The 14,788-nt window shown below is 49.9% G+C and overlaps 1 pseudogene; it reads right to left on the reverse strand.

Moving 5' to 3' along the window:
* Positions 1-251: 251 nt before the first annotated feature.
* LOC144499449 (eukaryotic translation initiation factor 1b pseudogene) lies at positions 252-593 on the reverse strand (annotated as a pseudogene).
* Between the last annotated feature and the right edge of the window lie 14,195 nt (positions 594-14,788).

Here is a 14,788-nt window from a genome sequence, read left to right on the forward strand (position 1 = left end):
ATTTTATTATACGTTACTGAAAAGAGGTACAAAGAGTTCTAACGTGCTTTTAAAAGCAAGCCAGGTTAAAAGGTAACTGGGAAGAAAGCAGAATTATCTTGAGATTTTGCTGCAGGAGCTGAAAGATTGTGACCTGCTCACTATTGTGAAAGTTAGATGCCAAAATACAGGCTTCCCGCAATCAAAGAGTGCAATTCCGTACGTCAGAGCCTGTCATTATCTAGCTGTGGTGCACACAGAGAAACTGTCAGTTACAAATCACGGACCCTGAGTTACTCTTCCTTAACGATGCTAACCTCAGCCAGGAACTTGCAGATGTTCTTGTGTTTATCCTCTTGAAGTTGGATTACCTCACCCTACTCGGGATGTTCAATCACAGTACCGTGGCAGGCAAATTGCTTTTTGAAGTGTTTGACAAGCTTCTTTTTGTCATACCCATCAACAATTCCCTGGATAGTAGTGAGGGTTTTCCTGTCATTCCTCTGCTGAATCCTTATGTGTGTGAAGTCTTCAGTCTCAGAAGGGAGAAGATCATCACCCGTAAGTGCATGAGCAAAGGGATCAAAGCTTTGCAGATTCTGGCAAGTTGACATACGATGGTGATATTGCTGCTGCTTTAGTGAAGAGGATGTGAGGCATAATCTGCCTCCTCCAGCTCCAATGACTCGGGACTGAATGGACTATCAGAATGCACCTGATAAATCCCCTCGCAAGAGACTGTGAACTAAAGCTCATGGAATTGAATGCAATTTACTGACCTGGTTAGGAAAATGACAAGCAACAGGAGGACAGGTAGTTTAATTGACAGGATTGTGTCTGTTATGATGGCCATGGGAGATCATCAATAGATCTCTCCATGAACCTTGTAGAATACGAGTTCCCCATTAGGCGAATAGAGGCTCAGCCAATAGGGAAGAAGCAGCAGGGGTTTAAAACCATCTGGCTTCACTCAGGCTAGCAGTCAAAAGACCCGTGGCTGATCTGAACTCTGTACCCACTAAATGGCATTTCAAACACAGTGTAAATAAAGGGTGATTAGTAACAGAAGATTGGCCTCGGTAAATTTATGTTGGCGACGAGGAGTAAAGCAAATTTTTTCTTCACTCCAGACCATCTTTCAGTTGGCAAAAGTAATCATCCAGGAAGAAAGATGCCTTTCTTTGGTAAACTTGAAGCCACTGATGCAAGCATAGAGAACTGGGCCCAATATTGTTCCAGGGGAGCAGGCAGAGAGGGGAGCGATTCTTGTGAGGAGAGCTGGAAGCTAAGAGTGTTTGGTTTTTAACTTACTTTTTTCGGAGTTTTTTCCAGAGCAGCAGGAAACCAGGAATGGTTGTTGCAGGTTCCGGGGTTTAGATGTTTCAGTAAGATCAGGGAAGGTGGTAAAAGAGGGGGAGGTGTGGCATTGTTAGTCAAGGACAGTATTACGGTGGCAGAAAGGACGTTTGACGAGGACTCATCTACTGAGGTAGTATGGGCTGAGGTTAGAAACAGGAAAGGAGAGGTCACCCTTTTGGGAGTTTTCTATAGGCCTCCGGAAAGGTCCAGAGATGTAGAGGAAAGGATTGCAAAGATGATTCTGGATAGGAGTGAAAGTAACAGGGTAGTTGTTATGGGGGACTTTAACTTTACAAATATTGACTGGAAACGCTATAATTTGAGTACTTTAGATGGGTCAGTTTTTGTCCAATGTGTGCAGGAGGGTTTCCTGACACAGTATGTAGATAGGCCAACAAGAGGCGAGGCCACATTGGATTTGGTACTGGGTAATGAACCAGACCAGGTGTTAGATTTGGAGGTAGGTGAGCACTTTGGTGATAGTGACCACAGTTCGGTTACGGTTACTTTAGCGATGGAAAGGGATAGGTATAAACTGCAGGGCAAGAGTTATAGCTGGAGGAAAGGAAATTATGATGCGATTAGGCGAGATTTAGGATGCATAGGATGTGGAAGGAAACTGCAGGGGATGGGCACAATTGAAATGTGGAGCGTGTTCAAGGAACAGCTACTGCGTGTCCTTGATAAGTATGTACCTGTCAGGCAGAGAGGAAGTGGCCGAGCGAGGGAACCGTGGTTTACTGAAGAAGTTACTGAGGAAGAAGGAGACTTATGTAAAGATGAGAAGTGAAGGCTCAGTTAGGGCGCTTGAGAGTTACAAGTTAGCCAGGAAGGACCTAAAGAGAGAACTAAGAAGAGCCAGGAGGGGACATGAGAAGTCTTTGGCAGGTAGGATCAAGGAAAACCCTAAAGCTTGCTATAGGTATGTCAGGAATAAAAGAATGACTAGGGTAAGATTAGGGCCAGTCAAGGACAGTAGTGGGAAGTTGTGCGTGGAGTCCGAAGAGATAGGAGAGGTGCTAAATGAATATTTTTCGTCAGTATTCACACAGGAAAAAGACAATGTTGTTGAGGAGAATACTGAGATACAGGCTATTGGACTAGACGGGATTGAGGTTCATAAGGAGGAGGTGTTAGCAATTCTGGAAAGTGTGAAAATAGATAAGTCCCCTGGACCGGATGGGATTTATCCTAGGATTCTCTGGGAGGCTAGGGAGGAGATTGCAGAGCCTTTGGCTTTGATCTTTATGTCGTCATTGTCTACAGGAATAGTGCCAGAAGACTGGAGGATAGCAAATGTTGTCCCCTTGTTCAAGAAGGGGAGTAGAGACAGCCCTGGTAATTATAGACCAGTGAGCCTTACTTCTGTTGTGGGCAAAGTTTTGGAAAGGATTATAAGAGATAGGATTTATAAGCATCTAGAAAGGAATAATTTGATTCGGGATAGTCAACACGGTTTTGTGAAGGGTAGGTCCTGCCTCACAAACCAAAGAACAAAGAACAAAGAACAATACAACACAGGAACAGGCCCTTCGGCCCTCCAAACGCCGCTCCCCGGTCCAGGATTGAATCCTGAATCCAGGATCCCCGCCCAATTTTCCAGCCTATCTACATACTAATATCCTATCCACCGAGTTGTCCCTCACAGCTACGATGCTTTGTTCATCACAACCTATTAGCTCACCCCCACCCCCCATTCCAGACCATGTGATCTCCAGGGAGAGGCGAAAACCCAGAGTGAAAAACCCCAGGGCCAATATGGGGAAAAAAAATCTGGGAAATTCCTCTCCGACCCCCTGAGGCGATCGAAACGAGTCCAGGAGATCACACTGGCCCTGATCGGAAAATGCTTCCCAACCCTAGTCATTTCCACTTCCACGAACACCATATGAATTCCCTGCCCCCGAGACAGGTTCCCAACTATCCGCAGTCTCGCTCTGTACTGGCACCAGCAAGTTGATCATAGAATGAAGCCTTGAAACGAGAAACAAAGAACAATTAGCCCGCGCCGCTCCCTGGTCCAAACTAAACCACTCTTTTGTATCCCTCCATTCCCACTCTGTTCATATAGCTGTCTAGATCAGTCTTAAACGTTCCCAGTGTGTCCGCCTCCACCACCTTGCCCGGCAACACATTCCAGGCCCCCACGACCCTCTGTGTAAAATATGTCCTTCTGATATCTGTGTTAAACCTCCCCCCCTTCACCTTGAACCTATGACCCCTCGTGAACGTCACCACCGACCCGGGGAAAAGCTTCCCACCGTTCACCCTATCTATGCCTTTCATAATTTTATACACCTCTATTAAGTCTCCCCTCATCCTCCGTCTTTCCAAGGAGAACAACCCCAGTTTCCCCAATCTCTCCTCATAACCAAGCCCCTCCATACCAGGCAACATCCTGGTAAACCTCCTCTGTACTCTCTCCAAAGCCTCCACGTCCTTCTGGTAGTGTGGCGACCAGAACTGGGCGCAGTATTCCAAATGCGGCCGAACCAACGTTCTATACATCTGCAACATCAGACCCCAACTTTTATACTCTATGCCCCGTCCTATAAAGGCAAGCATGCCATATGCCTTCTTCACCACCTTCTCCACCTGTGACGTCACCTTCAAAGATCTGTGGACTTGCACACCCAGGTCCCTCTGCGTCTCTACACCCTTTATGGTTCTTCCATTTATCGTGTAGTTCCTCCCTACATTATTCCCACCAAAATGCATCACTTCGCATTTATCAGGATTGAACTCCATCTGCCATTTCCTTGCCCAAATTTCCAGCCTATCTATATCCTTCTGTAGCCTCTGACAATGTTCCTCACTATCTGCAAGTCCTGCCAGTAAACTTATTGAGTTCTTTGAGAAGGTGACCAAAGAGGTGGATGAGGGTAAAGCAGTTGATGTGGTGTATATGGATTTCAGTAAAGCATTTGATAAGGTTCCCCACGGTAAGCTATTGCAGAAAATACGGACGCATGGGATTGAGGGCAATTTAGCGGTTTGGATCAGAAATCGGCTAGCTGTAAGAAGACAGAGGGTGGTGGTTGATGGGAAATGTTCATCCTGGAGTTCAGTTACTAGTGGTGTACCGCAAGGATCTGTTTTCGGGCCACTGCTGTTTGTCATTTTTATAAATAGCCTGGATGGGTTAGTAAATTTGCAGATGACAGTAAAGTCAGTGGAGTTGTGGACAGTGTGGAAGGATGTTGCAGGTTGCAGAGGGACATAGATAAGCTGCAGAGCTGGGCTGAGAGGTGGCAAATGGAGTTTAATGCGGAAAAGTGTGAAGTGATTCACTTTGGAAGGAGTAACAGGAATACAGAGTACTGGGCTAATGGTAAGATACTTGGTAGTGTGGATGAGCAGAGAGATCTCGGTGTCCATGTGCATCGATCCCTGAAAGTTGGCACCCAGGTTGATAGGGTTGTTAAGAAGGCGTATGGTGTGTTAGCTTTTATTGATAGAGGGATTGAGTTTCGGAGCCAGGAGGTCATGTTGCAGCTGTACAAAACTCTGGTGCGGCTGCACTTGGAATATTGCGTACAGTTCTGGTCGCCGCATTTTAGGAAGAATGTGGAAGCATTGGAAAGGTTGCAGAGGAGATTTACCAGGATGTTGCCTGGTATGGTGGGAAGGTCTTATGAGGAAAGGCTGAGGGACTTGAGGCTGTTTTCGTTAGAGAGAAGAAGGTTAAGAGGTGACTTAATAGAGGCATACAAGATGATCAGAGGATTAGATAGGGTGGACAGTGAGAGCCTTTTTCCTCAGATGGTGATGGCTAGCACGGGGGGACATAGCTTTAAATTGAGGGGTGATAGATATACGACAGATGTCAGAGGTAGGTTCTTTACTCAGAGAGTAGTAAGGGCGTGGAATGCCCTGCCTGCAACAGTAGTGGACTCGCCAACATTAAGGGCATTTAAATGTTCATTGGATAAACATATGGATGATATTGGAATAGTGTAGGTTAGATGGGCTTTAGATTGGCGCAACATCGAGGGCCGAAGGGCCTGTACTGCGCTGAATGTTCTATGTTCTATGTTCGATACGCAGAGTGCATGTGTTATTTTTTTCAGGCCAACAATATTGAGGGGGACGAGAAGCAGAAAGCAGTCCAGTTGATGGCATTGGGGTCCTGACCTTCAGTGTAATACAAAAGCGAACTCATCAGCTCCGAGCTCCAAAACCTTTAATGAATTGATGGACTTGGTTAAAGGCTATTATGGCACAAAACCTTCCATAATATTCCAGTAATACCACTTTAACATGGCAGGGCAAACATCTGGGGAATCTGCAACCATATTTATGACCAGAGTGTGAAAATTGTCAGAGCACTATGAATTCAAGCCACCCCGAATGACATATTGCAAGATAGACTGGTCTGAGGAATTAACAATGTGACAGTCCAAACAAAAATTGGCAGAACCCAATTTGGATCTAAAGAAGGCCTTTGAGATAGCGCTATCATTGGAGAATGCAGAGAACGGAGCTCAGCAACTACAGGGAACATCATACAGCAATGTCCCCAATTTTGGGAGGGGCCTCATGCACCGGCCATCCCTCAACTGAGAGTGATGGGCCGCGATTCTCCCGTCTAACCTGCTAATTGTTTGGTGGGTCGGGCCAGGAGAATTGCGATTCACAGGATTCACGCATGCATTCCTGATGCATGGGCATCTCCCAGAGACGGATATCCGGCGCGATTGGGACACATTGGAAACCGACGAAAGCACCAGGTAAATGATCTTAATCTTATTTTAATGTGATTTAAATGTCACTATCCGGCCCGGGACTGAATTCTCTGGGCCTGACAGCATCTCACACCCACCCCCCCCCCTCCGCCCCCCCCCCCCCCCCCCAAATATCACTCTGGCGGCATTTAGAATAGCTCCCCACTTGAGGAACTAGCTGGAGATCCCGCTGGAGTGAAGGGGGACAATCAAGGCTCCTCCAAAGGGCGGGCGGCGCGGGGGTGATGTCCCCTGGGCATGGGCACCCTGGTAGCCTGGTGCCAGCCTGTACTCACGGCACTGCCCAAGGGGCAAATTTCCCATGCCCAAGGGGCACCTTGGCACTGCTCACCGGGCATCAGGCAGTGCCAAGGGGGAAGGGTCTAGGGGGTGGGGCCTAGGGAGTAGGGTTTAGGGGCGATTGGTGGGGTGGGGGTCCCACTGCCACTCTGCATGGGGATCAGTCGGGACTGGAGGGAGGCCAGCGATTGGGGCAGTCTGGGGGGGTTGGGGGGGGGGCAGGTCTGTCTCCCATGGGGGGTGGTTTGCTGGGTTGTGGGAGTATCTGTCAGGGGGTCTGCCTCCCATGCGGGGGGGCGTCTGCTGGTGGGGGTGATTGTCACTGCTGGGAGAGGGGGGCTGGAGATCGGGGTGCTCTGGGTTGGGGGGGAGGTCGGGGCTGGCCCAGGAATGGTTGTGGGGGCCACAATTGGGCCGTGGGGGGCGGGGGTTGTAGGGACAACACTGGGGGTACCGGGCTGGCCAGTGATTGAGCTGGCTTGCAAAGTGCAGCCTGACAGTTGGGGACCACTGAGCACGCGTAGAGTTCCAGAACTGCCAGACTCTGGCGTGAATAGCCCCTACCCCGAGCTTTTAATGATATTCATGATTGTGGCCTCTGCATTGAACAGAAAGTGGGAGATTCGAGTCTGATTTCCCATTGAGAAAACAATCATGATTTACACCAGTTTTCCCGCGAATTCAGCACTTAGAACTTTTTTGGAAGAATCATCCCCCATGGTATTAGTAAATATCTCAGAATCCCTTACAGCAGTGGAGCCCGAGTCGCATCACCAGACAGTTAGGAAGGGCAGAAATAGCCATCAGACTCCCAGGGAGCATATTCCAGAAGGTTGTAGATACCAGATGGATGGACTATTGCAAGTGCTGCAGAAGACCACAACGAAAGCAAAGATATCGGGACAATAAAAACACATGCTATTGAGAAAAAAGGCCAAGCTCAGTACTGGATCGTACCTGGCAGATAGGCCCACAACCAGGGACATCAGCACTATTTGGAAATAAGATGGTGGCTTGTCATCTGGCAGTGGAATCTTTAATCTTAAGCAAATGTATTTAAATGTATGTAAATCAGATACTCGCCCTATTCTGGGAGAAAGAAAATTGAAACCTGGCATCCCAGTCCACACCAGCAGTAGTCATCCCCATTGTTGGTAATGAGGCCTGCACTGGCACAGGCGCCCTACCCCTGAGATGGTCCAGGTGCTTCCTGACAATTTTGCCCTTCACGTGGACCTATAAGACATAGACCCCATTTTTTTTTTGATCCCAGGGACCTAACTGAAGCTGTCCCCAAAGTTCCTAATGTGGACTGGGATTAAGTCCCGTGGTAGGGGTGGGGATGGGGAGGATTTCCTGCTGTAGAGACCAATGGGAAACTGGGAAATTATGCCATATCTTCCAGTCCGTTAATTAGGCATCGTGGCGGGGGGGAGGGAGTAGGTGGAGGGGGAGGGGGGGTAGTGCTTAGTGCTGTATTCCGTGCTGGGGTCAGCTTGATTGCATATCACCCATCATCGCATCTGGGTGCCATATTGAAAAGATGCCCAACATCACTGACCAACATTGAAGAAAGAAGATGGACCTCTTGAAGAAAGAGGATGTATCTCCAGGAATACACTGAGGTTGGAAGGTGGACCCTCGCGTTGTTGTGGGAAAAATCCACTAGTAGTCAGACTTCGAGATTCAGAAAATACGATTTATTAAACGGAGCTCCGTGGAGACAAGGCACTTGGTCTGTAGCAAACCTTCTCTCAATTGTATGCCGGGAGCGGCTCAATTTTATACCCTTTACACAATGGGCATACCGGTGATTCGAACATTATCACATTGTTTAAGTGAGTACAAGTATTTAACATTTCATGAATGGGTACATTTCCCCATGTTTACAAGAGTACAAACAGGTATAGACATTTAACATTTTATGAATGGGTCTATCAATGGCTAGTTTCGTCTTGTGCAGGTGCTAATCGGTTCCCTCGCATTTATATTTCCCGCGTTCCTGTAACGTTAAGCTAGGCTCTTTGTTTAGGGGTTTCCTTATCTTAAAAGATGTTTCGACCCTTGGCTTTGGCTTCCTAAGGTGTTTGTTTGCTATGAGTCACTGTCTGTGATTTGGAAATGGCTTGTCTGTTAGGTTTTTCTGAGCAGCAGGAGCCTGTGTCTGCTCTTTTGGCTTTCCCAGTTAACCCTTTATGTGCCAGGCAGCCATTTTAGAGTGTGCTTTCTTGTGTTGCCATTTTAAAGTGTGCCCCCCTTGTATTTTCCCCTTTACAGCTTTGACACTAAAGCTGGAAGATCCACCTGTTTGATACTCCCCACCCACTAATGTGGTGTTCCAGGGTCCAGAGCCACTGGAAACTTCCATTCTGAACTCCAGAAGCAGCCGCAGGCCTTCTTAATTAAGTCCCGAATTCTGCATGTCATATTGTTCCAGATGTGTTCCAGGCTGGTGTGCTGGCACCTCAGAGAATGGAGCATGTATGGAAGATTTCGGTTGGGCCTTCATTTGTATCCCATTAGTGGGATGCAAACCAGTTTCACACCAGCGAGTTTCCCAATCTGCAGTAGATACCATGAGGAAATCACGCCAGCGTAAAACCAACTTCCTCCCACCAAATTCTCCCCCGACTCCCCTTCCCCCTGTCCACCATTGAATCCATGGCAGAATTTCGCCTATAGAAAGATTGGAGTATGCCCAGAGGTCTCACTGTAACTTCCAGCCACAGCTCTGCTTGAAAAGGTGGGCACCCTGACCTCTCATGTCCACAGCTGTCAGGTCAGCAGTGTAGAAGTGAACCCTTCCTTAAGCTGGTTTGTGGCCACAACACCACCCACTATTCAATTCCTTGATCTCTCCTCAACAGGAGGCTCTTTGACCATTGGACGAACCCACTGGCATTGTCCCAAACCTAACTGGCCCAATAATGTGCCCGATTTGCCATCTGCTACTGCCAGGCAGGTAGCCTCCCCCCCACGTGAATATAGCCCCCATCCACCACCACGCACAAGAAAAAACGAACAGGACTGGTAATAATATAAAAAAAGGAAAAGGCCCAGGAGGCAAGAAGACAAGCCACCTTATAAGGGCAAGGCATCACAGGGGGCAACAAGGGTTGGACGTGGGCCGAAAGAAAAGGGGCAGAGCATAAAGAAAAGGGAACATGTTCTCTCTCTGTCTGACCCCAAAATCCTAACTGACCCAATAATGAGCTTGATTTGCCATCTGCTACTGCCAGGCAGGTGGCCTTTGCCATGAGGACCCGACCTCTGGCAAAATCACTCGGAGGCAAGATTGCAAGAGCAGCTGACCTGATGTGTTCCTTGATTACATTCTCAGTCCATCTTCCTAAACATGTGTGGTGACCCACTGTAACTACGTGTTGTATCCCTGGACACACCCCTGCTGCGCCTGACCCGAGACTCCTCCCTTTCCACCTGATCGAGGTATAAAGGTAACGGTTCCTCCACTCTGCCTCAGTCTGGACCGGGTTAGCTACAAGGGTGTGTTCCAGTTCTTTGTGATTAAAAGCCTGTTGTATTTCACACACTCGCGAGAGTCCTCGTAAATTGATGGTGCATCAATTTTAATCACAAAGGAAAACAAAAATCATAGGATGGAACAGATTTTGATGCCCGACAAGTTAGATCTGGATCCTCAAGCTGTGGGAGCTTCCAACAGCTTCGACCACTGGCTGAAGTGCTTTGAAGCCTTCCTCGAAGCCTCCGCTGTCGTCCAGTCCAAAACAGACAAGCTACACGTGCTCCACGCCCGGGTAAGCGACGTGGTATATTCCACCATCCGCGATGCTGAGACATACAGGGATGCGCTAGAGCTCCTAAAGAGCCAGTATAGCAAACAGACGAACGAAGTCTACGCCAGACACCTTCTGGCTACTCGAAGCCAACTGCCGGGAGAATCGAGTGCCCAATTTCTCCGCGAACTATGGGTACTCGGCTGGGCCTGTAATTGCAAGGCTGTTGCAGGTCCAAAATGTTATTTTTGCGGCCTGGGGAAGCACCCCCGACAACGCTGCCCGGCTAGGGAGGTGTTCTGCTCCGGGTGCGGGAAGAAGGGCCACGACGCTAAAGTCTGCAAGGCAAAGTCATCTTCAAAACCCAACAGTGCCGCTTGTGACCCGAGGGAGCCGCCATTTTGGACACCATCAGCTGTGTGTGAGTCAAGGGAGCCGCCATTTTGGACACCATCGGCCACGTGTGAGACGAGGGGGCCGCCAATTTGGATGCCATCGGCTGTGTGTGAGACGAGGGGGCCGCCAATTTGGATGCCATCGGCTGTGTGTGAGACGAGGGGGCCGCCAATTTGGATGCCATCGGCCGCGTGTGAGACGAGGGGGCCGCCAATTTGGATGCCATCGGCTGTGTGTGAGACGAGGGGGCCGCCAATTTGGACGCCAGCAACTGCGGTCGACCACCCTCCAGGATCCACGGTGGCAGCTGTCCAGCTGGATCAATCCCGTCCGCATCAACTCGCCAGGTCCATGATGGACATCCAGGTAAACGGCCACGTGGGAAATTGTTTGTTCGACTGTGGGAGTATGGAGAGTTTCATCCACCCCGATATGGTGAGCCGCTACGCCCTTTCCGTGCGGCCAGTTAAACAAACAATTTCCTTGGCCTCAAAGTCCCGCTCGGTGGATGTCCTCGGGCACTGTGTGGTGACCCTTACGGTTCAGGGCACCGAGTATGAACATTTCAAGCTCCTGGTGCTGCCACACCTCTGCGCTCCTGTACTCCTGGGGCTCGATTTTCTGACCCATCTCAGGAGTGTCACGTTGCAGTACAATGGCCCTCTTCCCCCGCTCTCCGTCTGCAACCCACAGTTCCTAGACTGCCCACCGCGCACCACTTGCAGCCTCTTGACCCTTCAAGTCACCCCTCCCTCACCATTCGAACACCTCACCCCCGAATGTAAGCCTATTGCCACCAAGAGCAGACGGTACAGTGCGGGGGACAGGACCTTCATCAGGTCCGAGGTCCAGCGACTCCTGAAGGAGGGGATCATTGAGGCTAGTACCAGCCCCTGGAAAGCACAAGTGGTGGTGGTCAAAACTGGGGAGAAACACCGGATGGTCATCGATTACAGTCAGACCATCAATCGGTACACGCAGCTGGATGCGTATCCCCTTCCGCGCATATCTGACATGGTCAATCAGATTGCGCAATACCGGGTCTTCTCCACTATTGACCTTAAATCGGCCTACCACCAGCTCCCCATCCGCCCGGAGGACCGCAAATACACTGCTTTCGTGGCGGATGGCCGCCTCTATCTCTTCCTTCGGGTCCCCTTCGGCGTCACCAACCGGGTCTCGGTTTTCCAGCGTGAGATGGACCGAATGGTGGACCAGAACAGGCTGCGGGCCACCTTCCCGTACCTGAATAACACCACCATCTGCGGCCATGATCAGCAGGACCACGACGCAAACCTCAATAAATTCCTCCACACGGCCGCTCTCCTTAACCTGACCTACAATCAGGAGAAGTGTGTCTTCCGCACTCCCTGCCTCACCATCCTGGGGTATGTAGTGGAAAACGGGGTCATCGGCCCCGATCCTGACTGCATGCGTCCCCTCCTGGAACTTCCCCTTCCCACCAATCTCAAAGCACTGAGGAGATGCCTGGGCTTCTTCTCATACTACGCCCAGTGGGTCCCTAATTATGCGGATAAGGCCCATCCGCTTATCAAATCCACCCTTTTTCCCCTGTCGAGAGAGGCCCGCTTGGCCTTCGACCGCATCAAAGCGGACATCGCGAAGGCCACGATGAATGCGGTGGATGAGTCAATCCCCTTCCAGGTGGAGAGTGATGCGTCTGACTTCACCCTGGCCGCCACCCTTAACCAGGCGGGCAGACCCGTGGCCTTTTCACAAACCCTCCAAGGCTCGGAAATTCGACACTCCTCTGTCGAGAAGGAGGCTCAGGCCATCGTCGAAGCGGTGCGACACTGGCGCCACTACCTAGCTGGCCGACGGTTCACTTTGCTCACTGACCAACGTTCGGTGGCTTTTATGTTCAACAGCGCACAGAGGGGCAAGATTAAGAACGATAAGATACTGAGGTGGAGGATTGAGCTCTCCACCTACAATTACGATATCTTATACCGGCTCGGGAAGCTCAATGAGCCTCTGGATGCTCTGTCTCGCGGAACATGTGCCAGCGCACAAGTGAACCAACTACAGACTCTCCACAATGACCTCTGTCACCCGGGAGTCACCAGGCTCTACCATTTTATTAAGGCCCGTAACCTGCCCTATTCTGTTGAGGATGTCCGGTCTATAACCAGACACTGCCCGGTCTGCGCGGAGTGTAAGCCGCACTTCTATCGGCCGGACAGGGCACACCTCATCAAAGCCACCCGCCCCTTTGAACGCCTCAGCATTGATTTCAAAGGGCTCCTCCCTTCCTCTGACCGCAACATCTATTTCCTCAACGTTATAGATGAGTACTCCTGATTCCCTTTCGCCATTCCCTGCCCGGATATGACTTCAGCCACGGTCGTCAGGGCCCTGCACAGCCTCTTCACCCTGTTCGGTTTCCCTAGCTACATCCATAGCGACCGGGGACTCTCCTTCATGAGTGATGAGCTGCGTCAGTACCTGCTCTCTAAAGGCATAGCCTCGAGTAGGACCACCAGCTACAACCCCAGGGGAAAGAGACAGGTAGAGAGGGAGAATGCGACAGTCTGAAAGGCCGTTTTACTAGCGCTACGGTCTAAAGGTCTTCCAGTCACCCGCTGGCAAGAGGTCCTCCCTGATGCACTGCACTCAATTAGGTCACTCCTGTGTACGGCTACCAATGCCACCCCTCATGAGCGGATGTTTGCTTTCCCTAGGAAGTCCTCCTCGGGGATCTCACTACCGTCGTGGCTGCTGTACCCAGGCCCCGTTCTGCTCCGGAGGCATTTAAGAAAAAAAAAGAGACTCAAAAATATAGCAGGCTACTCTGAACATTGGGAGGTATAGATACAGGAGGCATGTGTGACCCCATAAGTCGGACCTCCTGGTCGAAAGGGTCCAGCTCCTCCACGCCAACCCCCAATATGCCTATGTGCCATACCCCGATGGGCGGGAGGACACGGTCTCTCTCCGGGACCTGGCGCCTGCGGGTGCCCCGGAGCCCACTATGACCCCCCACCCCACATCCCTAGACCCCACATCCCTAGACCCCTCGGTTGTTCAGGTAGCACCAGGTCCGCTTACTTCTTTGTCCCCCGTGTGCAGCTCGCCTGATCCCCCGGAGTCACCACGCAGTATCCGACCAGAAGGGACGACGGCGGACTTGAGCAGTTTCACCCTGCCATCGGAAACAACGCCTCAACCAGTACTGCGGCGGTCGCAGCGGCGGATCAAGCCACCCGACAGGCTGAACCTGTGAGGCGTCGACGTCTTGCTTCAGCCGTGACTTTTGTATATATTCTGTGACTTTTGTATATATTCTGTGACTTTTGTATATATTCTGTGACTTTTGTATATATTCTGTGCCTCTGTATATATTGTTCCACCCATCTCACCCCCGCCGGACTCTTTTTTTAAACAGGGATGAATGTGGTGACCTACTGTAACTGCGTGTTGTATGCCTGGACACACCCCTGCTGCGCCTGACCCGGGACTCCTCCCTTTCCACCTGATCGAGGTATAATGGTAACGGTTCCTCCCCTCTGCCTCAGTCTGGACCGGGTTAGCTACAAGGGTGTGTTCCAGTTCTTTGTGATTAAAAGCCTGTTGTATTTCACACACTGGCGAGAGTCCTCGTAAATTGATGATGCATCAACATGGAACTAGGAAAATGCAGTCCAATGTTTCAAGATCAATTATCTTTTTATTACTGAATTGTTCTGTGTCATCATCACAATGCATAAGCAGAAAGTTTAAAATAATGCATGTTGTTAACCTAGAAGGTTTTGAATTTCCCAAAGCCACCAACAGCCTTATGGCTATAAAACAATGTTCGTACAAAACTGTAATATAACATAGTCCAACAATGCCACAATCATATTCAGACAGGACTATGACGCTCTATGAACAGCAAAGACCTTATTCAAATGTAGAAACATTGAAAACATAGGAGCATAGAGGTACGATTGGGCAATTTGCAGCTGACACAAAAATTGGCCATGTATTGATAGTGAAGAGGATAGCTGTGGACCCCAGAATTCAATGGTTTGAATGGGTGGAAAAGTGGCAAACAGAATTCAATCCAGAGACTGGGCGGCATGGTGGCACAGTGGCCAGCACTGCTGCCTCACAGCGCCAGGGACCTGGGTTCAATTCCACGTTCCCTCCAGGTCTGCATGAGTTACCTCAGGTACTCTGGTTTCCTCCCATGCTTCAAAGATGAGCGGATTAGCTTAATTGGCCGTGATAAATTGACCCATATGGCGGAATTTTCCGGCTGCACTCGCCCCA

Source organism: Mustelus asterias, chromosome 10 (assembly GCF_964213995.1).
Source record: "Mustelus asterias chromosome 10, sMusAst1.hap1.1, whole genome shotgun sequence".
In the NCBI taxonomy this organism is placed as follows: Eukaryota; Metazoa; Chordata; class Chondrichthyes; order Carcharhiniformes; family Triakidae; genus Mustelus; species Mustelus asterias.